This window comes from Nipponia nippon, unplaced genomic scaffold (assembly GCF_047370975.1).
Source record: "Nipponia nippon isolate SJK-2023a ecotype South Korea unplaced genomic scaffold, ASM4737097v1 scaffold_2, whole genome shotgun sequence".
Classification (NCBI taxonomy): Eukaryota; Metazoa; Chordata; class Aves; order Pelecaniformes; family Threskiornithidae; genus Nipponia; species Nipponia nippon.
This window is the reverse complement of record NW_028262336.1, coordinates 22,403,708-22,431,482: the sequence shown is the minus strand read 5'-3', so window position 1 is coordinate 22,431,482 and position 27,775 is coordinate 22,403,708. Positions and strand designations below refer to the sequence as shown.

The window sequence follows — 27,775 nt, the reverse complement described above, 5'->3', positions numbered from 1 at the left end:
AGTGCTGATCTGTTGAAAGCTTTGAGGACAGGGCTGGCTGGCAGTTCCTGCGATGCACGAAAATATGCTGCATGTTACCACGATAAAGGAATAGGACAAAGAGCCAACCTGCTGCTAATATTAATACTCATCTGAAATTTTAGAGTTAGTAAGATTAATACATGCAGCAAATAAATTGATTTTAGAATTCTCAGTTGCATATTAGCATGCATACATTCTGTTTTATCTTCTCTTTCTAGTATAATCAATTTCTTTAAAATATTTTTAAAAAGCATAATTTGTCACATTTAGTGCCATTTCACAACTGGTTTATGTTTTTTCTGAATGCTTATTTTTAAAATAATAAAGTCCTTGAGACTTCAAGGAGCTTACATCTTGAAGTATGTACTGTTAACACCTGTTTGAGTATTGCAATGAACTTATAAATGCACATACTACATTTCATTCTAGAAATTGGTTCACAGAAGGTGTAATAGTTTTCTGTTGTTACAGTCTAATGCAGTGAAGAACTGTGATGAGGTGAATTTAAGCCTTGTTGATTAATCTGTGAATGGACTGCAGTTTGTTTTTCAAAAGGAGTTTGGTTGGGGGAGATTGGATCTCTAATTCACATGGTTTGCTTTCTGCTCCTTTATTGGATGACTGGATTTTTAATAAGTATGAATGAATCACTGGAACTTTGAACTCCTCCAGGAGACAATTAGGAGAATGTTTAATAATAAAAGATTTAGTACTCAGGTTGAATAATAGTAAGACCTACTAAATCTTCTTCTCTTCCATTTATAAAAGTATTTGAGTAAATCTGTGAGACACAGTCTTAGTTGCTCATACAAAACTGAGAAAGAGGAAAAAATTACGAGTTGCATGTCAGACTTGGTATCAACTTATTGTTAAGCTAATCTGCAGCAAGTAATTGTGCGTTTGCATGCATATACATCTACAGAAGAGTAGCTAGCCCCATAAGCTGTTCCTACAACTGTCATCTAATATAATACATAAGAATATAAATTCCTTTCCAGACTTGTAAGTAATGGTGTGGCATCCTTTTCTACATGCTTTCCCTGTTTTTTTTTTTCCAGTCAAATATATATATTTCTTTTTTTTACTTTTTGACTTGTATTACAATAGGATAACAGTGATTAACTTTTCCATAGGCTGTATCAGCTCTATCTGGCAGAAGAAAATTAGAAGAACTAGTACTTAAAGGAACTTAGTACTACAAAAGTATTTTCCTCAACAAATGGCTAAATTAAATCAGTAATTTGAAGCCTGTTAAACTAAGAAGGAAATGAACCCAATAAATCTGTAGATATACGTCTATCCTAAACTGCTGAATTTTCATATATTTGAATTTCACACTAAATGGTATCCAGGACTGGTATGTGCATTACTAGAGGAAAGACTAGTGTGCAGCTAGACATACGCATTTAATGTTTTCTGTTGTGCGTTTTCTGTCTGGTAGCTCCAAGTTGAGATTTAGACTTTTGCTTTGTGCTGAGAGAACCCAAGATTTGAATGTGCAGACTTTTCCTTTTAAGGTGGTGATAGCCACTGCAGGTGTCACAATTTATCACTTGGCTTTAACACAAATGTGACATGATCTCATTAAATTTCTGCCATGAGATTTTATTGCTTTAATAATTTGTTGCAATATTTATAGAATACTATGATGAATTGTATTGAATTTATCATATTATCCAATAAATAACATGACAGAACAATAAATCAATCACATTTCAAAAAGTGTTAAAATGGCATCGTCTAAAATTCTAGATCTAAGCATAATGAGGGCTCTAATCCCTCTAAATTCTAATTCCCTCTAAAAATAAAAGGGAAGCTTATTAATTTGAAATCTTTCATAGTAAAACAGTTAGTTTGGGTCTTGATCAAAAATGCCTTAAGCTATTGCCTGGTAGTTGAGAATTAACTTTTTAAAATAAAGTACTTTGGCAATGAGTATTGTCTTCTCCTGAAACAGGTACAGAGACTGAATGCAGGAGCAGAGAATAAATGATCGCTTGAGGCCTTCAGCTGAAATGGTTCATCTCCAATGATGACTTGTCTTTTAATTTCATTGAATAGTAGTGACACCATAACTAGAACTGAAGGAGCAGGAAGGGAGAGTACATGAACAGAGAGCAGAGTAATCTGTAACAACCTCCTCTTTTTGTCTTAACTATCTTTTGAAGGAACTGGAGTTGCTGATTCAAGGCATCTATGAACCCCTGAGGAGAGCCAGGCTGGCTGTATGAAATACAGATATTCCTGGGTACCTGTAATTATATACCAATAGCTGTTAAGTAGTAAGAGATTTAATGCCATATGTAGTAAAGGAAGGTGAAGCAAAAAGCTTAAATGAATGACAAAAGCAGTCACAGGTTATTACTTAATCCTTCAGGTTATTAATTTTTTTACTTAAAGTATTCTCTGTATATGTCCACCCTCCCCCACCCCCATACATTATGATTCACTGTAGATTGGTCCTATGGTTACTTCTAAAATTGCAATTATTACTTGTATGAACTCTTGTAATCCAAAGAATCCAAAACAGGGGGCAGGACACCAGTGTGATGAGAATTATACAACTACACACAAAAACGCTCCAAACACCACCGATGCAAACAAAAGATCGTTGACCAACATTGTCCACAGTCTAAGTATATGGTGAGAATAGGGAAGGATGCAGACAGATGAGGAAGTACAAAGAAATAATTAAACTGTAATATCTACTTGACTTGGCCCATCAGCAGCCTTATCAAATTAAGGTTTCTTACAGACACAGAAGTAGATTTTTAAGGATCAGAAGAATTATATTGAGATAGATTTTGTGAGTGCATACATTATGTCATCCAAGCATAATACATAATATTGTGCTTGTTTTCAAATACAAAAAAAAGTACAATTTTGATCTGTATCTATGTATCTTTCCTAAAAAGGGGAGAAATTTAAGAGGTTGAAGCAGTAATTGGGATTTCTGTGGCTGGCTGTGTTTAAAAATCAAAATATTATATTGAATTGTAAAAGAAAAATAAATATTAATGCAAATCTTTTTCAACATTTTCAGATGAGTCAAACTTTTTGCATTGTCAAAATGAAACACTTCATCTTTTGTGTATGGAACTGAAAGGAAAGCATGTTGTTGCCGTTCACTTCTACTTTAAAATATCTCTACCTCTGGTATAAGGGTGCTGCTTTTTTCCTTTGGACTTCTGTTCTTGCATGTGTGGCAGTACTCTGTTATCAGTGTGTGCAGGCAGGTGACTTAAAGTGCTGCTTTACACAGTTTGAACAGACATCGTGGGAAATGTAGCTAAACCTGGAAGCACAGCCTAGGCAGAATGGAGATGGGAGGTCTAACTGTCCCTTTCTAAAAAACTAATGAAATACACTAAGTGGAATCAAAGCAAAAGGGAAAAAGGGAGTTTCCAGAAAAATTACACTACTTTTCATTTAGCATGCTAATATGAGGTGTTTCAGTTTAGTTTTGTCTATCTTGAAGTATCTTCTTTTCCATTTCCTAAGGTAAAGGTGAAATAATTTTGCTTTTTTTTTTATCCTATCATTACTCTGTCATCTCAGGTAGAGAGAGATGCAGTTTCCATGGAAGGTTGGTGGGAAGCAGATTGACAGTGCTAGGTGAAATAAGAGAGCTTTAGATCAAAATATCCCAAGAGGTGTTACTGGAGTGATTATCTGAACAGTGGGAAGTTTTAGTCCTTAATCTGAATCCAGAAGAATGATCATGAAGTTTGGAACCCCACATCATGGTATGGTACAGTTGAGTTTGTCTCTCTGGTGCAGGCTCAGAACAGTTTCCTCCTGCTGTGGAGCGAGGAAGAATTTTACATCATGTCTGATTTCTGGGACAGAAAGGCATTCTTACTTGATCTTGTTATATAAAAAGTAGAGTTTTGCTTGCAAAACTCTATTTTTTATTCATGCAGCTTTTTCTTGATTTAACTTACCGTTCACCAGACTGAAAAGCTGACTCTCAGAAAAGAGAAAGAAAACACCCCAGGCAAACAAAGAGGAGAACACTTGGTCCACAGTTGATTTTATTTACTTACCCAGTGACTGCCCCAGGGGAGGCAAATATTACTAGAAGTAACCAGTTAATCCCCTCAGTTATTGCTACAAACATCCTTTGACTGAACACAATATTGGTATATTACTGATGATGGCTTTTAAGTGTCCAGGATGTTTAATTCCCTTACAAACCATCGCCCACCCCCAACAAAACCCCAAATGATTTCAGACCACAACAACTACTCTTTTCAGCATCGTTGTATCATGTGTCAGTCTTTATAAACTTATCTTGCCTCAAAAATCAAATAATTTAGTTAGATACTATTGTTTTGGAAATGACCTTACTAAATTTGTACTCTTACAGCTGTATCAGGATGTTAAATACTCTCTTACTGTAGAACTTGTCATAGTTCCTTACCTTTTTTCTTTTTTTGAATACTCTTTTATAGTGTAACAACTTGGGAAAGCATCAGTTGAGAAATTTCTTTCCTATGGTGTATATTCTACTTTGGTTTGACTTTTATTTTAATTGTCTAGATTTAAAAAAGAAAAGTTCAGGCATTTCCAAGGACAAAAGAAAGGAACATTAAGCAATTAATAGGGCATAGAGATGTATTGTATGAGTAGTAGGACTTCAGGCGTGAGTTCACATACTCGCTTTCGGCTGCTGCCTTCCCTGGGCTGGTGTGGCTGGGCACTGACCCAGAGGCACAGCTCCTGAGCTGAGTTTTCCCCCGCTGCTGTTCTCAGTCTTTCCCCCACCAATGCTTCAGAGGGCTGCTTCAAATGGATATGACAGAGAATCAGCAGAGAAAACAAGCCTTCAACTTAGTTGACAGTTGAAAGATTTTTATGATCTTTCCTTAACAGTTTAGTGTTGTGTTTTGAAATTGCTTGTAATTTTTTTTGGAAAATCAATGAAATGGGACAGAGACAGTATTTGTGGTGCTTTCATAGAAATATCTGGCAAAATAATGACTGATCAATCCACTTAGAAATAGCAGCAGAGCTAAAAGTTTGCTTGGACTTTGGATGTTTACACTACATAGCTATTACTGTGAGACTGTATCATGCTTCTTCAAGCTATGGATGTGTTTTCTTCTTTAGGACATACCTGGTTTCTTTTAGCTGGGCAGAGAAGGTTAGCAAGTTGAGTGCCATTTTTTTTGTTGCTGCTGCTGCTTTTTCTTTCTTAAACCACTATACATCTGGTCTTAAAGGTAAGGTTGCTTATGGTTAGTAATAATGTGTTTTATTTACCTTAACTTGGCATAGTTTTGGTTTCCTTTTGCTCCATTTTGAAAAGCAAATGGATAATAACTTGGTGACTTCCTTCTAATGCAGTTGGCAGTTGTGACTTCCACCCATTTTTTTTTTAATAAGGATAAATGGGGCGCAGTAACACTAATTTAATTAGAGATATGGGGACTCATAGTTTTAAGATTTACCATCCCCCTCTCCCCCCAAGGCCTACATTCAGGCAGACATTCAGTGCTGTGTGAGATAGACGTGTTTTATATTTTGAGGAAATATTTCAGTTCCACTGGTGGTAATGATATTTGAATTAATAATATTGATATGGTTCAAAGTGTCTCTTGGGTTTTTCTGAATTGTTTTTTCAGGTATGACTAAGTTTCAAGTTCAGATAAAGTGGGAGTTCACTAAGGATTTTTGATATTTCAATTTAAATATTAAATTTACAAAGGGTGAAGGCAGTTGATCCCAAATGGGTCTGGTCTCCCTAGGGAGCTGGCAAGGGGAATAGCTGTGCCAGCTTCCATACCATGTCATTGCAAGCACTAAACCTGGAATTTGTATGTGCACATTTTAGTAATTATCTGCTCATACCTTTCAAGAAGGACTTTTTAGTGATGTTATAAAGAATTGTAATAAGGAAATAAGTTCTCTTGCATGAAACTAAAATCTACTTGAAAAGCTATTGGAAATGCTTGACTACTTTGTTTTTTAAGAATAGTAAGTTTTATAAATATTTAGATTATTTAAGTAGTACTCATTTTTCTATGTGATGAGGTTTTTGGGGTTTTTTTGGTTTTTTGTGTTGGTTTTTTTTTAATAGAGTGGTCATTTTAGACACAAAGGATTCTATAAGACCTTGAAAGAAAAAGGTCACTTAATGCAGAATGTACATCTGTACAATTTATACTCCAATTAATATCCTGAATTGTGGCAGACAACTGAGTTAAAAATCACTATGGTTTCATGCCAAAATCCATAACATAAGATTCATTTTGCTCTGCATAATATAATTTTATTTGGAGAACATATTTGACTAGATGAAGACATCAGAATGTCTTGGATGAGAGTCTAGCAGTGATCCTATATATTTGCCATCATTATATAGTTGTCACTGTGTCCAGTATTGAAAAAAAACCTTCCTTTGGAAGGCTTCCTTCACCTTTCTGTGGCTTCCCTGGTGAGAATTTAATAGTTCTGGAAGGATATAGATGCAGTTAAGTTAAAAAATGTATATACAAGTAAGATGGGAACTGTTCAGGCAGTTTGCTTAAGGATCAATTCTTTCCCAGACAGAGAAACCCTGGGGCTTTAATACAATTGGAGCTGAGATACGGTGGACATAGAGTATACAGGGAAATGATGCAAATCTTGCAATCCTTTGTCTTAAATTGTTGCTATACAGCACAGCAGTAATCAAGGATCTTAATTTAACACACTGACTCTTCCCTTTCCGGATTGTAAGAATGTTTTCTTGTAGCCTTAAAGAAAGTAAGGATATATTCGATATGAAACATGGGGGAAAAATTAGTCATAAAAATGAGCAGTTTACATGGTATTACAAAGTAGCCATTTGAATTCCCTCTACATGTTGATTTCAACAAGATTTATGCCCCTGAATTATCAAAGGATTTCTGAAAATCTAATCCAAACTGCATAAGCTAACAGTATTTTATAAATCTTTCAATCTGTTAAAAAAAAAAAAAGTGCCTGGACTGATCAGTAGCTAATGCATTTACCCTTGGGAATCCTAGAGTATCACTTTAAGTGATTAAGTAATGGGAAAAGAGCTTAATCTCTTACAGCTTGTCTACAAGTAAGGAAGATCAAAGACAGAGTGATCAGGTTTGCCAGCTTTGCTGCTTTTTTTCAGACTACGAAATTAAAACAGTTCCTCGTAAACTTAGATTTGTAGTCCTGTCCTGAACAAATACATTCATAAATATATGGGAAGTTGAAGGAGAGAATAATTTGTCATATCTTGAGAGAAAACTATTACCTTCTTTAAGAACTAATATATCAATTTACAAAAGGTCTGTCAGCTTGGTGAGATCAGCTCCAGGATAGCACCAGCTGGAATTTCTCATCAGGAGTTGTTCTGCTTGAGTATTCGTATCTGCTGAAGATGCAGTGTGCAGACACGCTGTGCCACATGCTTCTGTAGCTCTGGGCCCTCCAACTTTGGGCAGGACACTTGGAAATATTCCTCCTAGATAGGTAGTTGATACCCAAAGAAACCAATACTCTTGTCATACTCAGTGGTGATGAAAGCAGATCTTCTCGTGGGATTTCTGGTTTCCCAACCTTTCTTTAATGGTAGTTGATCTGATGCCTGAAGTGAAATGTGAAATCAGGTCAGTGGGTTCAGTCTGGTGTTGGGTGGGATCCTCAGTCAAGGAGCCACTTGGTCATTTTTGTTTGCCAATGTGTGTTTTGCATTTTGCTTTCTTCCATTTGGTCTGCAATGCTTTTGCATCCAAATGTACTATTTATAGTGTGGTTTTATGCATGTTAGATACTTGGGCTTGGTTTTCTTTGTTACCCTGAAAAAAACAGTTCTGCCTAGCAAAAGTAAAACAAGTTAGCTGTAGCCAGCTATTCAGTAGAGGAATCGCTATTTATATCTAAATTGAGCGAAAACAAAGCTCCAGACAAATGAGGGCAAATTTAAACAAAGCAAGCCTGGCAAGCCTCAGTCAGGAGCCTTTGGGAGCACCGTACAAAGCCTGTGGCCTCTTACTAGCAGTTGCAGTACTCAGTGTCAGGGTTACCAGTACTGGGCAATTACAGGATTTCAGGGTTACACAGCCTAAAGTACTTCATGGTTTTCTGTACTACCTGTTATGCAGACATGAAAGCCTACTTGGAAAAGTGCAAGCAGTTGAACCTTGCAAGAGAGCTTACATTGAGACTTGCCACAATATCTGTGATTGTCGATACCATTGTGTTGATACCTGAAAATCCTGTTGTGCGTTGTTTTGTCCAGGGAGCTTACTAAATACAGAAGTCCAACCCATGCTGATTTTGGAGAATACGGTGCTAGCTTAGGTGTTATGGTATTGCACCTTGCTGTGCTGTGTACACATAGCTGAAAGGTAGGGAGAAGTATATGCTGGTGGAGAAGAGCTGCCCAGGAATAAATCCTTGCTTTCTCAGGGGCTGGGGCGGTGACCGTGCCTGAGAGCGGAGCATCCTTGTCCCGACCCCTGGGCTCTGACCTAGCGCACCATGCAGAGCATCAGGAGAAAAACTGACTGCTACCGCAGCGTGGATGTTCACTCATAATCTGAACTAACCAAATCATTACATGCTTCACTGTAGCTATCACCAGGTGGTGCTGGTGTACATAGCTGTTACATTTTTAATCTGTGTTCTTTCTGATTCTTGAGGAGGTTTGCAATAGTGGTGTTATCTTCAGGTGCTATGTTATTTTTGGCGTAATAAAAGCTAGGAGGTGTTGCTCTGTGAAATGCAGGGCAGTTTTCTTCAGAGCCCAGAGCTCGCCTGTGTTTAAAATAGCCTTGAGGCAGAGATGCTTCTTGAAGAGTAAGAATTGGGCAAAGGTTCTTGGAAATCTTGCAGATTTCCAGAGGGTATAATTTCCACAGGAATATATGTGAAACCAAAGAAAGTTGCACTTTAAATATAATTAGATTAATCTTCATTGTGATGTCCTCCACTGTGAAGCTGATTTGCAAAGCCTTGAAACGTTTTTTGTTCGAAGAAGAGGTGGCAATGGCTTCAGAAAAAAGGGCAATGTGAGGTGGTGTTGGAATTTTCAGTTGGGCCAAAGCCTCCCCTTTCTGCTAACAGATGTCTGCGTGCTCATATACAAATATCATTAACAGGAGAGCGAGTGCAAGTAATCTGTTAATGTAGAGGTGGTTTGTGAACCTGTATCTTTACTTGCATACTTCAGAAATAGTTTCAAATGTTGCTGTTTTGGAAAACACTTGGTGTTATCATAATGCTTTCATGATGTTTTAGTCGCTAGCAAAAATAAATGCATTTGAAAAAGGAGAGGATATTACAGAATTCTTGTGGGTCTAAAGGTGATTTTTTTTTTTTCTTAAACAGGAGAAAGGAGCAAGTATAATTTTACAGTGAGCAAGAGAGAAATTGGTATGCTTGATCAAAAAATCAAAGTTTTCATATCTAGGTGTAATTGAACAGTCTTAGCAAAAATGTATGGGGATTCAAGCTATGTTTAATTTAATAAAGAACTTTACAGAGAGAAATCTTGCAGATGATTAAAAATGCCCAAAATACGTTTTTCACTGTAAATCTTGCACCTGTGAAATTTCAGTTGATGGATAAATTATTCTGGGCAAGGGACCAAAAGGATGTAGCCAAATGACAGTGATTTGATAGGGGAATGAGAATGTATTGTAGCCAAAAGGATGTGGGTGCAGTTGTTTTAAATTCTTTGAATGAGTGACAATCTCGTTAGACTTGTCTTATTAAATATGATATTTATAAGACATTTTTGAAACACCTGTTGAGTTTAAACAATTGAATGAACTAATCTAGGACTGATATTTTTCAAATAGCTACTAATGTCTGTGCTGGCTGCTGCTACAAAGTTTTATTTCATTAGTGTTTAACATAGTAATTTAGTTAAAATTTCAAAACAGTTTACACAAACTTGTATATTTGACTTTGATTTAATTTAAATGATTGAGAGAAGCCAACCAAAGGGAAAAGCAGCTCCAAAGAATGACTCTAGTGTATTAAAAAAATCTGAAACAAAGTATTTATCCCTAATAAAATAGAGCACAAATTTGCATTAGATATGTCAAAGGTATTCAAGAATTTGAGAGAATGTGAGGAAAATTTACTACTTTTACATAACAGTTAAGTAATTATTTTCTAGTTCTAAGAAGAGTATGAATAGTTAACAATACCTTAAAGTCAGAGGAAAAGAAAACATGGGGTTAATTGATGAAAAAACACAGAAAGGGAAAGAACCTAATAAACCCTTTTGCTCACTTGCTGCTTGCTTGTTTGGGATATTTTTGTCAGGTATATTTTCTAGAACTGGATTTTTCAGATAATTTCCACCCATATGGGTAGGTCGTAGAGGACTCTTACCTTCGTCGCTGTATTCTACTACCAGTGTCTCATGGGTGCAGAGCCTAAAGCACTAATTATGTCATTGCACACATACCCAGATGCCCAGCCACAGTATACATATGAACACGTGTACAGACTGTTTCTGTTCTCCCTCCTCCTCTCACATCTGCACTACAGATTGACTAAGATTTCGAGGTCACATGCCCAAACATCTTTGAATTGGACAGGCCTTTTCCTGAATTAGTTTTCAACTGCTTAAGGTTACCGTGCTTTCCCTTGTGCTATTATGCCAGCCTCCATGTAGAGTGACAATGTTTTACTGTATGTAAGTTGTACCGGAGCTAGCAACTTTTAATGTGATTTGACTGTGTTTGACTCCAAAACAAGGAATCACATTACTGGCAATAATGCAAAATTGTTATGTCGTTCATTCAGCTGCAACAAAATCACGCTTCCTGGATGCTGCAAAAGAGAAATGGGCTGCTTTTTTTTTTTAATGGCTGAAGTACACTTAAAAAGCACAATGAGGAACACTATACAAGACACTTATATCAACTGTTTCTGTCAAAGAATATTATACATGCACTTACTTAATCTAACAATTTATTAAGTCTGAGGCCATAAAAGGCAAGTATTTCCAAAGCTTCCTTTAATGAAAACAATTCTTTTCTCTGTGTAGGAAGGTTTTTTTTTTCTTGACACAATCCAGTTCAGTTAAAATGAAGACAACATAAAATGTCAAATTTAATCTGGTTCTGAAATATGGAACCACATTTAAGTTAGTATAAGAATATTGTTTTCATAAATCAATTGATTGAATAATATACATTGAGTTGGAGACATAAAACTAAAAATATCCTAGAAAAAGTATGCACATTGAATTAACCCATAAATCCATGGTTCAAGTCCAAGGGCCTATCATTATGCAGTTCAATGGCATCTGACTTGGAGATGAATTAACACTTGCTTATTATTTTGGAGGCTCGGGAGCTGAATTAAAAAAAAAAAAAAATCCTGGTTGAAATAAAATTTTCCTGACAGAGAACCTTTTTCTTTCTTGGGGGGGGGCGGGGGGAAATCCTTTAGCCTATACCTACTAATGTTGTAAGGACTTTAAAAAGGTGCCATGCACCATTTATGAAACTTAATCGTTCCAAGTCCTCTTAATATCCATCTAAGCCATCCAAGGCATAGAGGACCCAGGGTTATAGCTCTGCTTTTGAACGGAATGGAGAATTTTAGTGTTTTGTCTCACATTTCAGAAGAACTTTGTAACTAGTGGGATAAAGTCATCCTAATGTTGTCTTTCATGTGTGAGCTGTTACACTTCACGCTAAATATACAAATATTACTGAGAAAACATGAGGGTTTTTTAATAGCCAAAGATTGCTACGGTGATCTGAGAGGTGATCTGTCTGAGCTCTAACTTCTGCTACAGTGATGACTTGATATTTATGTCAAATAATATTTGCTATTTATATGAAACAGAGAAGGATTTACAAATAACTGCTAAAACATTTTCTGCTTTATAATGTTGTATACCAGGGTGCACAGACAGATTGTAGAGTCTTCATCCTTAAAAATACCCCAAACCCAACTGGACATGGCCCTGAGCAACCAGGTCCACCCTCAAACCCAGTTTTCAGACTGCATCGCCTGGCAGTTTTCTTTCCTCTGCCTTCTTCCGCTCAGCCTTGCTCAAGAGACTTATGTAGACTTTAACACTGACCACTTACTGTATTACAGTATAACATATAGAAGGCATGCCATAAAGAACTGTTAAGGCATTTCACAGTGTATGCATTCTTTTTATAGGGGAATACTCCATTTAAACATTCAGTTGAACAAAATTTAGGTAGTAATTAAAAGTGTTTAACCCACATAAAAAATTTTATGTGGGCTATACAATTAATTTTATTACAGAAATTGCATTTAACTTAAGAACTGATGACCTTATCTTAATGCACTAATGTATTTTTCATTAAAGTGAAACTTCCTGTTAGCCAGGCAATAACCAGCAAGAAAGGAAGAGATGGAAAAGGTCCACAATATACCATGTACAACATCTGTCTTAAAGGAAAAAAAAATAGCCAGTAATGCAGCATTTTTCAATTTATTACTGTGTCAGATCGGAAAGTTTAAACTGTAATTAAATGGATGGGAACTACTAATACACTGTCATTTTACAACTTGGATGGCTTCTACTGCTGAGCTGTCCTACCTCTTTCAGTAAATTACAGCTGTTGCTTGGTCTTTTATGCAGGCTTTTACACGTGGGATATATTAATCATCAAGGAAGATTATTGAATGCATTTCCAGACATAGGAACAGCCAATATTTCTTCTGTCAAATCCAGCTTCCACCTGTTTGCTACAATGCTATATGTGTTTTCAGGGGTTTCTTGTATTTATGTTTATGCCGATAACAACGTGCGTCTTGCAGATGGAGTTACCTAAATGACTTAAGATGATAACTCTGTGGAAGAGTGAATATGTGAATAACACTGGTTTTGCTGTCATGACATCGTTTCTGAAGTACAGCAAATATAAGTATTATAAGTGTTTGTTTTTAGGAGCAAACAATATTTTTAGCAACATTAGACGACTAGTTAGGAAATTTTTTATATGTAACAAGTAAGTAATGTAATATTCATGGATTGCATCTAGAACCTTAATCAAGGTCGTGTACTAGTAGGTAGTGTACAAGCACAGGCTAATGGAGTTAAGACTGTTTCCTTTTATCTCAGAGAAATCAGATTGTTAAATTGTTCTTGATGGGAGGTAAAAGTACTTTGTCTTTTTTTTTATCATGATTTTAGATACCAAGTTCTTGTAAAACAGATGAGGTTGGATATAGCATGTTGTTTAAGAAAAAGTTTCCTAAGGTTTGTTCATTCCTTGTCGTTGTGGACCAATACTGTTTTGGATCAGCTTGTGACTCTTATTAATACTAATGCAGTGATGGATCTGATTCTGTGCCCCCACCCCCCCAAAAAAAAAGAAAAAAAAAAAAAAAAAACGAAGCCAAAACAAAAACCAAAAAAACCCTCAAAAAACCAAGCCAAAACCAAACTCTTAAAACCCCAAAACAATCAAACAACAAAAACCAACAACAAAACAAAAAAACACAACAAAAAACCCACCCAAAACCACTAAGCAAACCTGAAAATATTAAGAGTAGAGGTTCAAACTGTGAGCAACTCTTTTTCTGGTTTTGAGTGAAGAGACTGTTTATTCCCTTTGGAGAAAGAAAAAATTCTCTGTTGGCTAGTTTTAGGTATTGGGTCTGTTACAGAGGTGGTCTCAATAGATGAAGTTCCCAAGGACAGTGGTGTACAGCAAGAATAGTCTTCTCCTTACTTTATAGATGGCTTGGTAGATTTTATAGTCTCTTATGCTTAGCTGCTAACAGTGTTCATTCTTTCTTTAAGTGGGAAGAGATAGTTCTTCTGTAAATGTATTTTCTTTTTGAGTTGTATCACATACCGTGGTTGTAGAAAGCTGGAAAAAAAAAAATGTGCTCCCTCTGTTCAGAAGTGGCAAAAATACTCTGTGCTTCTATAGCTTTTCAAAAGTTTGAACCACAGAAGTCTAGTCTGTGTAAATGACTGCTGGGCTAATCATCTTGGTACAGTAGCTAAATACTTTGAACAAAAAAGTTCATGTATCTTTCAGATAAGATTTCTTGAATTTCAGTGGAGTTTATCTTCATTTTAGCTAGGTGTTTGGGGGTTTTTGTGTGGTGGTGTGTGTGCATGTGCATTTGTTTGTTTTACTTTAGTTGATGAGTGCTGTCAGGACAGTAGAAAAAGTAAACTGAGATAGATAATCATTCAGTACAAGTTTGTTTTTTGAGGCAGGAAGGCACCTCTGGAAATCATCTGGTCCAGCCTCCTGCTCAGAGCAGGTTGCTCAGGGCTGTGTCCAGTTGGTTTATGACTATTTCCAAGGATGGAGAACTCCACAGCTTCTCTGGGCGGCCTCTTCCAGTGTCTGACCACTTTCACAGCAGAAAGTGCTTTCTTATGTTTAGGTGGAATTTCCTGTATTTCAGTTAGTGCCCATCGCCTCTTGTTGCCCAGTCGCTGGGCACCACTGACAAAAGCCTGACTCCCTCTTCTGTACTTCCCCCATCAGGTATTTGTACACACGGATCTGATCCCCTGAGCATTCTCTGCTCCAGGCTGAACAGTCCCAGCTCTCTCAGCCTCTCCTCATATGACAGATGCTCCAGTCCCTTAATCATCTTTGTGGCCTTTTCCTGGACTTGGTCTAGTATTTCCCTGTCTCATAATGGGGAGCCCAGCACTGGACCCAGCACTCCCAGGTATCTCACCAGTGCTGAGCAGAGAGGAAGGATCACCCCCCCCTTAACCTGCTGACTACCTTCTATGTAATGGTGCTTAGGTGGCTGTTTGTCCTTCTTTGCTCTGTGTGAGTTGCTGTCCAACTTGGTGTCCACTAGGACCCCCAGGGCCTTTTCCACATATCTGCTTTCCAGCTATCAGCCCCCAGCTTGTACAGGTGCATGGGGTTTTATTCCTCCCCAGGTGCAGGACTTTGCATTTCCCATTGTTGAAATTCATACAGCTTCTGTCAGCTCATTTCTCCAGCCTGTTGAGGTCCTTCCGAATGGCAGCACAACTCTCTGCTGCACCAGCCACTCCCCCCGGTTTTGCGTTGTCTGCAAAAGTGTCATGCTTTGTGTGTGAAGATTAAACTTTTGTTTCTATTACAGAAATACTGAATACAGACAACCTTGAGGCTGAGACTGCTGACTGTTGATCAGCTCTTGGTTTTTAGAATGGCTGGATGTCAATTAGAAATCCTTTTTTGCCTTTTTTTTTTTCCCCACTAGATATTTTGCCATAAAAATGGCTAAGGTCTTGTAGTCAGATACCCTGAGTTTCTCTGGTGATTGTTTGTTAATGTCCTATGGATGATGATAACAAAATTAAACTGATTGTATTAGCCAAGCTGTTTAGCATAGATGAGGATCCATTGCCCACATTAACACTTCTAAATCAGATTTTTTTTTTCACTTCGATATTTATTATTATTAGTGTTGTATATAGGTTTTTATTTCAAAGTTACTTCTTAAGCTAATTACAACATATATGCATAGCAAGTGCAATATACTTCCAATTTCTGTAAGAAATTATGATACTGCAGTAGTTGAAATACTACTATTGTTAAGGAATTGATGTATTCCCTTCAAGGAGCTTGATTTTTCTCAGTTGGAAGCAGGGATTGGAACATAGATGAACTTACGGCTTTTGTTAATTTTTGCACCATTCAATAAACTCAACTAGGCTTCAGGGAACTAGGTACCCCCAGTAAATACAAGATAGCTATTAGTATTAAAGTTTTAAACATTGTTATTTTTACCTTAATGTGAGTGAGCAAATGCAATGGTAGTTGTAAACTATTTTATCTGTTTTTATGTTCAGTCTTCCCTTTACCAATACTGCTGAGGATCTGAAACTTTTGTTTTACTACGTGTTCCTCTCCCTGCATGTGACATGCTTGTGTCAGTGGTGTTCCTGGAGTACAGAAGGATAAACTGCGGTGGTTAATCTAGGTATGCAAAATGTCTTGTTTGTGAATGTGTACCTCAGACAGGACCATGAAAATCAAGCAGAGCCCTAAGGTAGCTTCTTGTCTCTTACGCATATGATGCTGAAGATGCTTCAACTGTAAAAGACCTATCAAATGGGAAGGAGTCTGCTCAGATACCTACTGTGAGACAGTGTGTGAAAAGCATTTACTGGCTGAGATGGCAGGTGACCAAGGAGAGTAACAGGCAAAAGCCTGTGGTGGTAGAGTGAGGTTTTTGCACGGTGGTGAGTAGGGCTTGCAAGGCTCTGCAGTGTTGAAGAGGAATGCGTTATTTCTGGATGTGGCCTCAGAGGCACTTTACCAGCTTGGTGGGCCGTGACTTGGGATTCAACAGCCTCAGCACCCACCATGTGACAGATGCCTTAGCAAGAGGCACTTGGTACTTGGGATGGGGCTGAGATTATATTGGCAGGGAATCTGGGTAGGTCTCCAATGCATTGCTCCTGCTGCCAGCTGGGAGGGAGAGAGGAACTGAGGCAACTTTAAGTTTCTCCTCTTTAGTGCGTCTCCAGTTTATTTTTTGGCTTCTCATTGAGATCCAGTAATTTGGTGTGTGAGTACTTTTAAGCCCCTCCAGGGCAAAGCTAAGGAAGTTATTTTAAAGCCCTAATCTTTTCATCTTTGCCATGGAAGGAATTAAAAGCATTCTCACTGGGGCTTTCATCAGGGTGCATGCTATTGGTCACAGGAATCAGGACCTGTTTCTTAAACACCTTCTTAGCTGTCCATAACTGAGCACATGCTTTCAGTCCATCTTGGAGCAAAGGCCAGCAACTGGGCTTAAACCTGCCGGAAGGGGTTTAACCTGGCCTATGTGACTTTGCATTAAAGTGGACTAGAAGCACTCATGCTGTAAGGGCAGATGACATGGGGATGAGGAAACTTTCTTTACAGTTTCTCGCAGTCTTCTGTCCCTCTGCACATTTCTTACTGTGAACATAGCTGGCATGAGCGCATGTGAATCCATCACTTGCATACCTGGCATGCTAGTGAGACAATCTTGAAGTGCAGAGCTTAGGAACTTAAATGTGGACAGGAAACTTATCCCTCCAGAACAGATAGGCCAAGGCAGGTTATTCTGCAATTTGTTAAATTTCAGACTGAGCTGCTTAGAAACACGGCCACTCTTAGCAGTCACATAGCTTGGTAGCAGAGCAAACACCTGGATTAGAGTGGCCAGATGTTAGTTTTGGGGATCCTGGCCTGGGACAGACTTAGAGACTAGTTGGGTGACAAGCATCTGCATAGAGAAGATAAAATTGTTATGGGAAATGCAAGTAATGTGTTATCTACTTTGTGAACATATAAACACAAAAAATAAACCGGAGGTATGAGAACAAAAGGTATGTACTGCTTGTTAATTAAGACTGATGATATTAGCAGAATATTAATGAGAACATGATGAAAGAAGAGTTCATCTGAAATGGTAATGTGAAGAAAGACTTGATCAAAGTTACTAAATATAAATTCTGTATTTGATTAACCATTTTTTGTTGTATATTTTTGGATTATTTTTAGCAACTTTAGTACCTCCTGAAAAAGTAATTGTGGCTGGGGATCAGTGAGTAGTAATAGTAACTGGAAGGCAGGTGATGCAACAGAGAGATTATGCAGGAATGGCTGCTCTTGTTTATTTACCATAAAGAAACAAGAATTTAAATTAAAGCTGTCATTGTCAGACCTGGCAATGTTGGTTGCTAGACTGTAACTATAGAGGGAGCTTGTTCTCCGTCTAGGGAAACATACCCTGTTGTGCACTGAATTGAGAAGAAATATGTGTACTTCTACTGGCATGACAACCTGAACCCCCTGGGTGACATCCAAACTTATGTAATTGCAAGACCTAGATGACATTAATCATTCAACCACAAATTGAGTTTCAAGCTAAAGAAGTATTTGTCTGCCTTTCAGCAAATACACCATTCTTGAATACATAATCATTTCAAATGTTTGCTGGGCTTTGGGAGGAAAAGGTGAGCACAATGTAGAAGAAAAAATATACTGAAAAAAAAAACTTGCCTGCACAGTTCAATGTGTTTACTTTTAGTGACTAACCATTTTTTCTGATTTTAAAAATAATTTTATTTTTCCCTTGAGACCGCTCAACTCCTTTAATGCTTTTTGTGCTTTCATGCTTAAAAATCCCACAATAGGTCTTTATCTAGTGAAAGGAGACCCTAATTTTTAATATTTTGCTTGAATTTAAGCATTAAAGAAAGTCCATAGCACCAAGAAGCTGTATGCAGTATGAAAGTAGAACTTCATCTGCATGCTGTTTGGATTACATATAAAGATGTTTCTTGGAGAAAAAAAAAAAAAAAAAAGGAAAAAAATGAGCAATGACCTTCTTGTACAACTGCTTGCCTGCATCTGTCTGGGGCCATATAACTGGAGGTAAGGGAAGCAGGTGCATATGATGAAGAGGATGTAAAAGCTTTAAATAGATGCTTATCTTGGAGGATTCAGCACTCTTAGAGGTATTGAGAAAGGGTGTTTTGATTTTGAATATGTCCTTAACATTTTGGTGGAGTGGTAACTGGCATGCAAGACTGCTCTGATAGTGATGTAAGCTTGCCTGTCCCCCCTGTGAGACAGCAAGCTCTTCCACTTGAGATGGCTTACTTTTTTATCCTATAGATTTTGTGTCAACATTCACTATATTTTCTCAGCTCTGCAGATAAATTTGGAAATTTGAAGATAAAGCTTCCACTAGCATCAGAATAACTGAGAATAATTTTGGGAGAGAAACTATTTAGACTTTAAGGTTTTAAGCAGCCTCTAACTAGTGACACCATTTCCTGAAGCATCAGGGTACTGGCTGTTTTCATAATTTCTCTACAATCTCTGTTTCTTGGATAGAAATTATAATATTTCTATTTGCTTCAAAGATGGCAAGATTCATGAATAACAAACTGAAAGTAGGAACCTAAATGTCACTGATGCCTGTACAGTAGCAGTTCTAAGCTTGTGCATTCTGTGCTTCTGTGGACTTCATTGTGAAACTCTTTAAATTGCAGTAATGTGCAGTAACTATGAGATTGTGTCTTTCCAATTGGCAACACTGATTACATTTCTTAACTTTCATTTTTCCTTTAAATGGTATATTTCATTATATATACCAAATTGATTTTTAGATTGTAGTTTTGGATGGGCACTGGTATAACTTGGTTGGTAGGAACTTATCAGAGACCAAAACAAAGCACCTCATTTTATTATCTTTCCAGCCAACTACCTGTCATGATGGCCATCCTTTATTTTCAACTTCCTGAAATGACTGTTGTTATGAAAAGTACAATAACCTGCTTTTGTTTTGAAGCTTGTTCTGCTTAATTTTTTTACATCATATAGGCTGTGTATGTTGCAGTCCTGTTCAAGATTCCCACAATCTTCTGTATTTAAAAATTATTTTCCAATTTGAATTCCACAATTTTGCATAAATCTCTGGTAAATTGCAGTTTAATGAGGGTGAGATCTGTTTGCTTTGCATGTAGGTCTGGACTCCTAGTGAAGTTTCATGAAGTATCATAGGATTCTGCAAAACTTGTGAGTAAACATATTTTGTAGGGTTAATAGAAAGTTTGTGTACCGAAGGCAGTTGGAGGTAAGTCTTGGAGAGAATTGTTGGCAGATATAGCTAAAGAGCAAGGTGTTTAGTTAGATGGAAAGTAGAGTAATAAATGTAATGTTACTTGTCCCTTGATAAAACATTGTTAGCCCCTTGCTAGCCCCTAATTAAAATCTTATCTGGTAGGTGTAGAGATCGCAGAAGGGTATAGAAAAAGCTGCATCGCCATTGTAAGAGGGATGCTTCATGGGAGAGGTGTTTTGAGTATAGACATTTGGAAGACAGTAGAGGACATACTGTGAAACATGTTAATTTAAATGTACTGTTTCTGCTGAAAAGAGGAGGGGGATTGAAATCAGCATGCCTATTCAACATACAAAAAATTAAATTACAGGTGGTGTTACGTGTCGATTCAGGTCCATATGTTAAAATAATTTGGGGGAGGAACTGACTCTTGATGTTCTTTTCAAAAGGGATCCCAACTTCTTGACACTGCTATAGCTCAAATGGTAATTAAAAGAAGTCTTGAAGCAGGAAAGAGATAAAACGTGCAGTGCATTTTTGTTCTCTTGCTGATACACATGTAAATCTCGGTTACATTTCTCCAAGTTACTGAGTAAAATATCTCACTAGTAAGACAGAATGAATGTGCATCTTGCAACTTCTTGTCAGGCCATAGTGATCTTCCAAAAGATTTATTAGATAAAACATTAAAATCTAAATGCGCTATGATGTTGTGTGACTTCATTTAGTAAAAATCATTTCGTGCTTAAAGAGAATCAAGCATAACAGTGTTTGATATAAAGCAGAATAACAAGTGTCAGTTATGTAGGGCTGTGTCACTTTGCCACGCATGTTCTTAACGGGATTCTTGATGGAGAGGAACAGGTTTTCACTGCCTATTTTTCCATCAAAAATAAATCTAATATTCATAATGGATTAAATGATAGTCAACTAGAGGGATCCACTTAGGCCTGTTCATATCTTCTTACCGTCATTCCCTTTGTGGGCTGCCATTCTAAGTATGAAAAGAGAAGAAAGAAACCTTCTGTTGAAGGTTTTTTACAGTTCACTCTACAATGGGGATGAGGAGCATGGCAAATTAAGACCCAAATGTCCCGGGAAGGTGAAATTACTAAAATATCAATGCATTAGTCAACCTTTGTGTGAGATTTTGAACAGTCTAAGGAGTAGAAAGGTCTTTCTAGAGAGAAAGCAATGAAATAGATATTTTGTGTGCCACTTCACTGGCTCTTTGTTTAGCTGGAATAAATCTGTATGAAATGGCATCATTTAAAGGACTACATAATCTGTGGGAGTTGATGATGAATTTTTAATTTGAGAAAGACTGGCTTTTTACAAAATAAGCCTCATGATCTAAGATGTAATGACTACAAATTGCTGTTTTAAATGCCAAGGCTGTGGCTTCATTATTTTTTGCACATTAAATAATGATTTTAATAAAAGTCTAGAGTTCATGTTCTCTTCTGAAAGCTATTACCTCTCAGCTACTGGCATATACCTCTTTGTCTAGAGGGCAAAGTGAACAACATCTCATATTTTTCTTAGGCACTATATGAAAGCATTAATTTCCTTCTGATGCTTTGATGGAACTCCAGTGCTGTGGGGCAAGTTAATGCAAAATGATCACATTTTCACTCATAATCAATATAGCTGTATGACAGTGGGCATCTATTTTTCATTTCAGCGTTCAGTAAAGCTGAATGATGTGTGGATTTTCTGCAAAAGGATCCTTTCAAAAGGCAGGGGTGGAAATAACATTTTTAGCAGGAGGCTGAGTCACTTGGTTATTACTGCAGTTGCCTCCCAGCAAAGAAAGATCTCTCTACTACACACACGCCTTTCCCCTTATTGCTTACCTGTCGCATTTGAATAAACCAGATACTTGCCATTTTACTTAGGAAAACAACTAGGTATTGATATCTTGTTGAGTTTTTGGTGGAATTATTTTTTTCCATTTCAGTTGCTCTGTGATCTTTGGCTTCTTACACCAGGGTGATAGAAGCAAAAGCTGCTCAAGACCCACACAGGCCTTGTTCATTATTGAGAGGAGAATGATGGAAAGAAAGGAAAATGTCTGTTTAAGACAGAAATTTAAGTTAAAGCATCTGTTTGTGCAATTCTAAAGTTTATAAGTGACCAGACATGGAAGTTTGAATATTTGCATATCAATATAGAAAGTAGTTTATACACCAGAGAATAAACTTGTACTAGAAATGTGCTATAATAATTTCTGCTGTTCCACGGATAAAAACATATACGGTTAAAACTTGCATTATCAAGTGCTGTACTTCTGATGAAAAGAAACTAACTTTAGCTTACTGTTGGTTTGAATACTGTTCCAAAGGTTTGCAGAGGCACCAAAAAAAACCCCAAACCCACACTTCAACTGGTAGAATGTTCTCACACAAGGTATTTTGAAACAAGATCCAGGCACAGGACACTAGAGAGAAAAACTACTTTGAAAAGCGTTGTATGGGGTTTGTATGGCAAAAGATGCACCCACTGCTGGCCAAGGCTGAGCCAGTTGGTGATGGTGGTAGGTAGTGCCTCTGTGATAACCTATTTAAGAAGGCTGGGGGGGGGGGGGGGGGGGGGGGGGCAGGACCTGCAGAACAACAGCTGGAGAGAGGAGTGAGAAGGTGGGGAGGAGGTAGAGAAATCAGGAGTGAAGTTGAGCCTGGGAAGAAGGGAGGGGTGGGGGGAAGGTGTTTTAAGGTTTAGTTTTTATTTCTCATTAGCCTACTCTGATTTGATTGGTGATAAATTAAACTAATTTCCCCAAGCGGAGTCTGTTTTGCCTGTGACAGTAATTGCTGAGTGACCTCCCTGTCCTTATCTTGACCCATGAGCCTTTCATTATATTTTCTCTGCCCTGTCCAGCTGAGGAAGGGGAGTGGTAGAATGGCTTTGCTGGGCACCTGGCATCCAGCCAGGGTCAACTCACCAGAAGAGTTTAGTATTATGTTTGAAAAATACAAACAAACTAAAAAAATCTCAGTATTTCCTGTACCTCAGCCCCAATTACTAACATTTATTGGTCATGTAGTAGATTGTTCTTATTATCAAGTGGTCGAGATTCAGAATAAGTTAATATATGATATTTTAATTCTTCAGGAGAACAAATAGAGGAAGCATCTCTTCAAGGATAGAAAATATTAGCTCTTTGAGGGGATAAAATTAATTTTCATTAATGAAGTAAGTTAAATTGAAGAGGTTTAAAATTTCTTTTATAGACTTAAAATCAGAAGCAGTCAGTTGTAAAACTTCTCTTCCTATGTTGGTTGGAAGATCCTCCTATAGATAACTTAATACGAATGGGAGGCTGATCTCCTGGAGTTCTGCTAATAGGAGGCATGTGAACAGAAAATTTAATTTTAAAAATGAAAAAGGTGTTTGATTTATAAAAACTGACACTATTTTTCCATTGTCTGCCAGGGAGGTAGAACTTCAGCCTCAGTCTTAATTGAACTGCGCTGATATGACAACTGGCCACGAAGAACAACAGTGAACTGATTGTGGGTTTTAGCCTCTTTTTGACAGCAGTGATACTTACTAAAGCCTTTTTTTAAGTCTGTCAGAGCAGTCACTTTTTTTAAGTAGTACAATGATAAACTGTCAAATTATTTTAGTAGAAGATAATTTTTTTGTTTATTTCAGTAAAGAGTTATAAATGGAAAATATTGACCTAAATCTAAGTAGTCAAATAACAGCAGGTGTCAGAAGTCATGTAATTATAATCCTCTGATGAGAACATTGTGAAATACATTATGGAAGATTAGCTTTACTTTAAAAGTTCTATTTCTGGCAAGAAACTGACGGTGCAAAAATTCTCAGAATTCTTGTTTCTTCACAGCATTGGTGTATAAGATAATTCTAAATTACAGTATTATACGAAGATATGTAGGGATGGGGAGTTTGAGTGAAAAGGAAAAAAACAATTTTGTTCATAGTGAGAAAACAAACTTTGGCATTCTGGGAAAACTAGCCCAGCACTAGCTGACATGAAAAAGCAGGTATTGAAAAGCCCCTTTCTGACTCACTATATGTAATTGGGACCTTGAACTTCCCTTGCAGCTGGATCAATACCTGTTGCACAGCTGCAGCTGTCTGTGAGGTTGCTCCTCCTTCCATTACCTGGAGTTCTGAGCAGGTTTTATGGATTGTCCTAAATACACAGCAGCTGATTAATTGTGAAAGTGTGTGATATTTTTGCCTTGTAAAAGTGCCATAGGATTCCTTAGTTGCATGAGTTTGTTGCAAGGAGGGGATCAGACGAACTGAGACAGATCTGACAAGCACAGAGATGTACCTTGCTTTACCGATGGACCCTGGCAGATGCTTTCATGTGAAGAAATGGTGTATGTAAATTCTGCCCCTTCTTCAGAATGCTTCCACCTGCCAACACGTCATGACCCTCCTGTTATCTGGACTGCGTGTCAGCCAGCTGTCTCCTCTTCTGCCCTCTCTTTCTGCTAGAATTATGAAGTGGCTCCTTTTGAGGCCAGAGAAAGAGGTCTTAAAAACTTGTTCTTGTCAGAATATTGATGGTTTTCTAGCCTATATTATAAGGTGCTCTTCATTTGTTTGCTTCATTTAACTAGTAAAGAAGTGATGAGACAAACTTTCAGCTTCATGAGATATGACAGATTAGGCACCCTCACACTTAAAAACAAATAAATAAAAAATCTGGACAGCAAGATGTGGAATTGGTTTTTATTCTGCAGTATCTAGAGGTCTAGCACTCTTATCAAATGCAGATGACCACTGATCTGTCATCCTGAAGACATTAATCAGGTGCCATCTGCAAGTATGGCTAAACTTTTCAGTGACTGTCAGACACACCTTACTCTTGCTAACTACAATTGAAAGAATGAGATCACTTAGTTGTTAAAGGTTGATTTCCATGTTCTCAATTACATTCATGTTATTATTAGCTTCCTAAATCAACGAGCCAAAAAGATTCTTCAGCCAGAAAGAAAGGAGCTGAAACATTACATACTAGATTTTCTGGTAATTATTTCTTTGTTTCTGCAAGTAACACACAGAAACCCTCCAGTTTGGTGTTCTCCAGAATCCAACATGCAACAAAGTTCGTTCTTAATTTTTTTTTCTAGAACCTGTAACTTGGATGTATTGAAACAGCAAAGTAATTATCACAAGCTACTCTAACCAAGAAAAGACTGGTTGTGAATATTGTGGAAGGAAATCTGCGTTAGTGAGGGGCTGATACCAAAGTGTGTTTTGAGCAATCGTATACAGAATGAGCAGAGTCCATACGCTAAGGCACACAAAAGCAATGTCATCCATGGGAAATTACTGGGAAACGGTCCTTGTTCTGTGAGCTGGGTGCTGCATTTGGGTTTTGAAGATCTGCAACATTGAAAGATATATTTTTCTTGCTGGACGGCTTTACCTTTGTTCCACAGAACTCTCAACCTTCTAGCAGCCAGTGTTAGAGGGAAGCCAGTGTTATCCATCTAGGCTTAGGAGAGGGAAAAGGCCTTTGGTCAGTTACGATACTGTTACTGCTCCTCCAAACATGCACTCCAGCACAAGTGAACAGATGCATTAAATACTGCCAGCATTTGGTTCATATTCCTACTGTGAAGAAGCTGCACTTGTGCTTCTGGTCTGACTGAACTGTTCTGCTAATCTTTCTACATAGGTGGAAAATAAAATCACATTTGAGCCTGCTGGCCAGTGTTTGCGGAATAATTAGATGTAGATGAATGAAGATGTAGAGTGTAGATGAATTTTGCACATCCCTCCACTTCTGTGTGCAGGGTCTCTTTCTACATACTCCTGCCCACGATGGGCAGCACCCTCAAGCTGGACAGAGGGCAGGACAGCAAGAGCCCTACACTCACGGCATGCTTTTTGGTTTTATTATTCATTAGTGGCTTAAGATACTACTAGTTGGTATCTGCATTGACCAGAGGAGCTGAAATTTCCAGCACTGCTGTGACTCCTTGTATTTATGGGTTTGTGCTGTTGGCCTTGGTCTGTTGTGGTAAGCAATATTCCACCTTACAGGTGGGTAAATTTGGCAGCTGTTTGTGGTAGCAGACTGCTAAGGATAGGGGAAAAAATGCGTGGTCAGGATATAGAGCCTGGCCTGTGCCAGAGCCTGGTGTCAGCTATATCTCCTGTTCTTCATTCGGTTGTTGAAGAACCGGAGTGCTGAGCCCAGCTCTCCAGTGCTCTGTGAGCTCCTCTGCCAGCAGTTATTTTGGTCTCTGCTCTAGGCGATGCCATGGTTTAATTTTAGCAACGCTGATGGGTTTGCCTTGTGTCACTTACAGGCAGTGATGACTAACCCTGCAAGGCATGCTTTGCATATTGTGAAGAAGGTAAATTTAACATTTATTTAATTTTCCTCTGGAAAAATGGTTGTCTTTATTCTTTACTCTGAATGGCCTCTCTTGGGGCCACGTGTCGTGTTGGTGGGTACCTTCAACTCCAGGGACCTGTCTAGCTGCTCTGAGTGGACATTGGAAAAGCAATTTCGTTACAACAGTGGCTTAACCGATTTTCCACTAGATAGCAATGTGTTTTGGTGGAAAAGATGTAGGAGCTAGTTAGCAACTCATTCTGGTTCTGCTCTGAAACACCAAGTAACTATGAGGCGCTCTGAGGTGAAGTTTCTTTGACTGTTAAATGAGGATAATATTTATTTCACTTATAGTAAAAATGTCAGCTGGAACTGATTCAAATTTGTTATTAACATGATTGTTGTTACTGTAAAAGAACTCTTGCATTACTGAATATACAGTAACTGACAGGATTGCACTGGTGCAATGAAGAAGCCTGTGAAAGCAGATGAAACTGTAACATCGTTAATGTGTAGAAAAGCCGTAAGCATCCTTTGGATTCCATTGTCCTCTACAGCAGCATTCATTAATGAACTTCACCTTAAAATCCATTGTGCTTTTCTGATTTCTTAATTTTATTTCTTGTTCACACATGTTTGCACACAGGTCATGATTTGAAACAGCTTTTTGGGATTTACGTGAGCTTTTGTCTTTTGGAAAGATTACAGAGGTCCTCCTTTGTTCTCTTTTTTCGGTCTCCTCTCTCCTTCTCTCTTCAGATCTCTCCTCCTTATTTCCAGTAGCGAAGCATGACCCTCCCCCCTCACCATCGCTGTTCCAGTTCCTTTGGACTAGTAACACCTTCATACCTGGGATTCATATCCTATCTGTATCCTTGACTTGTGGACATTTCCTTACAGCCGTAAATCACGTTTTAAAAGTTTTATCCACCACTACCCACAGATCACTCTGTGTTCTGCAGTGTATTATTACTGAATCTATAAATAAGGGAATAAATCATTGGTTTCTGACTTGCAAAGAACATGCCATGGCATATGAAAATATATCAATTTGTAATTCATTTCTGAAGGTGACCCAGAAGCAAATGATCACGCATATAATACAGTCCCTGATGAAGAATTATATTTTAAGAGCATCTGCAGGATTTATGAGTTCATATCTATAATTTGCATATGTTCCATATTTGTTTTGAATTTAATGTGCTGTAATTTCGTAGTCATGTAAATAAATTCAGTGGGTACTGCTGCCATCTCCTGGTCAATATCTAAATTAAACACTGATATCAAAAATTAAATCTGATGTTTAAGTGAGATTTTTCAAGGTCTTCATTGCTAAAGCTGAACTTGAAATTCCCAAACACTTCAGCCTCCAGTATAGGACCCTAGATATTGGACAGATTGGTATTTGTGGTCAGAGTCACTTGAATTAACATGAAAGACTGGCACTACTTAATTTTTTTTTTTAATATGACAAACTTTGGTAGAAATATTAAGGTACATTACCTGTAAATATATGCACTCCTAGATTTTGAAATTAGATTTTTTTAATTGTCCTTTGCAATTGTGAAAATGAAGGCCATCTGGTACCTTTCCCAAGTGAGTTTATGATCTATAGTAATTTCTCTTCTTTTTCCTTCTTCCCCAACCAATGGGCTTGTTCCCCTTATTTCCTTCTACCAACATTTATGCTTAAGAGAAGTCGACAGGGTAAGATCTATTTAATCACTGATATATAGTTTGAGTATGAGCTGGTTAAGCTTCCTTGTTAATCTGTTCATGTTTGTTGTTTGTAATAAAATGACTTTCAGTTTCACAGTGAATTCCACCACTCTGAAGGTCACAAAAAGCTATTTCTTAGCTGTGTTCTTTCAATTGTGTCTAAAA

The 27,775-nt window shown here is 37.6% G+C and overlaps 1 long non-coding RNA gene across 1 annotated transcript in view; it reads left to right on the top strand.

Moving 5' to 3' along the window:
- The window catches only part of LOC148055687 (uncharacterized), a 74,373-nt gene extending 47,445 nt beyond the window's left edge, over nt 1-26,928 (top strand). Inside the window, exons 3-4 of the long non-coding RNA XR_015704998.1 lie at nt 25,863-25,910; nt 26,651-26,928. This is a non-coding gene — a long non-coding RNA (uncharacterized LOC148055687). The remainder of the gene's footprint in view (nt 1-25,862; nt 25,911-26,650) is intronic.
- Nucleotides 26,929-27,775: the final 847 nt, after the last annotated feature.